Source organism: Sapajus apella, unplaced genomic scaffold, assembly GCF_009761245.1.
Source record: "Sapajus apella isolate SASKATOON/1434 unplaced genomic scaffold, GSC_monkey_1.0 scaffold46, whole genome shotgun sequence".
In the NCBI taxonomy this organism is placed as follows: domain Eukaryota; kingdom Metazoa; phylum Chordata; class Mammalia; order Primates; family Cebidae; genus Sapajus; species Sapajus apella.
The window spans coordinates 12048328-12051949 of NW_022436986.1; the positions used below are offsets into that span (position 1 = coordinate 12048328).

The 3622-nt window shown below is 41.1% G+C and overlaps 1 non-coding gene across 1 annotated transcript; it reads right to left on the bottom strand.

The window, feature by feature from the left end:
• Positions 1-3020: 3020 nt before the first annotated feature.
• Positions 3021-3127, bottom strand: LOC116524938. Its single transcript, XR_004257536.1, has one exon. It is a non-coding gene; the product is annotated as a U6 spliceosomal RNA (small nuclear RNA).
• Between the last annotated feature and the right edge of the window lie 495 nt (positions 3128-3622).

Sequence of the window (3622 nt, forward strand, 5' to 3'; positions counted from 1 at the left end):
TACTGACAATGGGTTGTTGAAGTCTTTCTAAGTCATTTTGTAGGTGTCAGAGGACTTGCTCTATGAATATGGGTGCTCCTGTATTGGGTGTATATACATTTAGGGTAGTTAGCTCTTTATGTTGAATTGAACCCTTTTCCATTATAGAAATTCTTTGTCTTTTTAGATCTTCATTAGTTTTAAAGTCTGTTTTGTCCAAAAGTAGAATTGCAACCTCTGCTGTTTTCTGCTTTCCATTTGCTTGGTAAATTTTTCTTCATTACTTTATTTTGAGCCTCTGTGTATCTTTGCACGTGAGGTGGGTCTCTTGAATATGGCACACCAATGGGTCTTGGCTCTATCCAGCTTGCCATTCTGTACCTTTTAATTGGGGCATTTAGTCCACTTACATTTAAGATTATTATTGTTATGTGTAAATTTGATCCTGTCATCATGATGCCAGATGGTTATTTTTCAGACTTGTTGATGTAGTTGCTTCATGGTGTCATCAGTCTTTGTACTTTAGTGTTTTTTTGTAGCATCTAGTAACGATTTTTCCTTTTGATATTTAGTTCTTCATTCAGGAGCTCTTGCAAGGCAGGCCTGGTGGTGCTGAATTCCTCAGCGTTTGTTTTTCTGAAAAGGATTTTATTTCTCCTTTGCTTATGAAGCTTAGTTTGGCCAGATATGAAACTCTAGGTTGGAAATGCTTGTCTTTAAGAATGTTGAATATTGGCTCCCAATATCTTCTATCTTGCAGGGTTTCTGCTAAGAGGTCTGCTGTTAGTCTGATGGGCTTCCCTTTGTAGGTGACCAGTCTTTCTCTCTGGCTGCCCTTAACACTTTTTCTTCACTCCAAACTTTGAGAATCTGATGATTATGTGTCTTGGGGTTGATCTTCTCATGGAGTATCTTGCTGGGGTTTTCTTTTTGAATGCTGGCCTATCTTGCTGGGTTGGGGAAGTTCTCCTGGATATCCTGAAGTATGTTTTCCAACTTGGTTCTGATTTCCCTCTCTCAGGTACCCTAATCAGTCACAGGTTTGGTCTTTTTGCATATTCTCATAGTTCTTGGGGGTTTTGTTCATCCCTTTTTAGCTTTTTCTCTATTTTTATCTGCCTGTCTTATTTCAGCAAGACAGTCTTCAAGCTCTGAAATTCTTCCCTCCGTTTGGTTAATTCAGCTGTTGATACTGGTGGTTGCGTTGTGAAGTTCCCATGTTGTGTTTTTCAGCTCCATCAAGTCATTTATGTTTTTCTCTAAATTGGCTATTCTGGTTAACAGCTCCTATAATGTTTTATGATGGTGCTTAGCTTCTTTGCGTTGGGTTAGAACATGTTCCTTTAGCTCATCAAAATTCACTACTACTTACCTTCTGAAACATACTTCTGTCAGTTCATCCGTCTCAGCCTCAGTCCAGTTCTGTGCAGTTGATGGAGAGGTGTTGTGATCATTTGGAGGAGAAGAGGCACTCTGGCTTTCTGAGTTTTCAGAATATATCTATTTTTAATTGTACTTTAGGTTCTGGGGTACATGTGCATATCACGCAGGATTGTTGCATAGGTACACACATGGCAATGTGGTTTGCGGCCTCCATCCCCCCGTCACCTACATCTGGCATTTCTCCCCATGTTATCCCTCCTTGACCTCCCCACCTCCCTTCCCATGTCCCTCCCTTGGCCCTCCAACAGACCCCAGTGTGTGATGCTCCCCTCCCTGTGTCCATGTGTTCTCATTGTTCAACACCCGCCCATGAGTGAGAACATGCGGTGTTTGATTTTCTGTTCTTGTGTCAGTTTGCTGAGAATGATGGTTTCCACATTCATCCATGTCCCTACAAAGGACACGATCTCATCGTTTTTTATGGCTGCATAGTATTCCATCATGTATATATGTCACATTTTTCTTGTCCAGTCTGTTGTCGATGGGCATTTGGGTTGGTTCCAGGTCTTTGCTATTGTAAACAGTGCTGCTATGAACATACATGTGCATGTGTCCTTATAATAGAATAATTTATAATCCTTTGTGTATATACCTAGTAATGGGATTGCTGTTTCAAATGGGATTTCTATTTATAGGTAATTGAGGAATTGCCACACTGTCTTCCATAATGGTTGAACTAGTTTACACTCCCACCAACAGTGTAAAAGTATTCCTGTTTCTCCACATCCTCTCCAGCATCTCTTGTCCCCAGAGTTTTTAATGATCACCATTCTAACTGGCATGAGGTGGTATCTCAATGTGGTTTTGATTTGCATTTCTCTAATAAGCAGTGATGATGGGCATTTTTTTCACGTTTGTTGGCCTCACATATGTCTTCTTTTGAATAGTGTCTGTTCATATCCTTCTCCCACTTTTGGATGGGTTTGTTTGTTTTTTTCTTGTTAATCTGTTTTAGTTCTTTGTAGATTCTGGATATTAGCCCTTTGTCAGATGGGTAGATTGCAAAAATTTTTTCCCATTCTGTTGTTTGCCAGTTCACTCTAGTGATGGTTTATTTTGGTGTACAGAAGCTCTGAAGTCTAATTAGGTCCTGTCTGTCTATTTTGGCTTTTGTTGCCAATGCTTCTGGTGTTTTAGTCATGAAGTGCTTACCTATGCCTATGTCCTGAATGGTTTTGCCTAGGTTTTCTTCTAGTGTTTTTATGGTGTTAGGTCTTATGTTTAAGTCTTTAATCCACCTGGAGTTAATTTTAGTGTAAGGTGTCAGGAAGGGGTCCAGTTTCTGCTTTCTGCACATGGCTAGCCAGTTTTCCCAACACCATTTATTAAACAGGGAGTCATTTCCCCATTACTTGTTTTTGTCAGGTCTGCCAAAGATCAGATGGTTGTAGATGTGTGGCATTGCCTTCAAGGCCTCTGTTCTGTTCCATTGGTCTATATCTCTGTTTTGGTACCAGTATCATGCTGTTTTGATTACTGTAGCTTTGTAGTATAGTTTGAAATCAGGTAGTGTGATGCCTCCGGCTTTGTTCTTTTTGCTTAGGATTGTCTTGGCTATGTGGGCTCTTTTTTGGTTCCATATGAAGTTTAAGGTGGTTAAAAATATGGAACACTTCACGAATTTGCATGTTGTTCTTGCGCAGGGGCCATGCTAATCTTCTCTGTATCATTCCAATTTTAGAATATGTGCTGCCAGAGCGAGCACTCAGAATGCTTTTTGTTGATTCTTTCCTATCTTCATGAGTTTATCTACCTTCAATTTTGAGGCTGCTGACCTTTAGATGGGGTTTTTGTGTGGACTTTTTTGTTTATGTTGTTGTTGTTGCTTTCCATTTGTTTGTTTTTATTTTAACAGTAAGGCCCTTCTTCTGTAGGGCTGCTGTGGTTTGCTTGGGGTCTACTCCAAACCCTATTCACTTAAGTCTCTCCTGCCTCTAGAGGTGTCACCAGTGGAGGCTGCAGAACAGCAAAGATGGCTGCCTGTTCCTTCCTCCGGGAGCTCTATACCAGAGGGGCACTGACCGGATGTCAGCAGGAATGCTCCTGTATAAGGTATTTGGTGACCTCTGTTGTGGAGTCTCAGTCAGAAGGAACAGGATCAGAGTCTTACTTAATGAGCCACTCTGGCTGCCACTTGGTGGAGGTGGTGTGCTGCTCTGGGGGAATCCCACTTGTCCAGACTGCTGGATTCCTCAGAGCC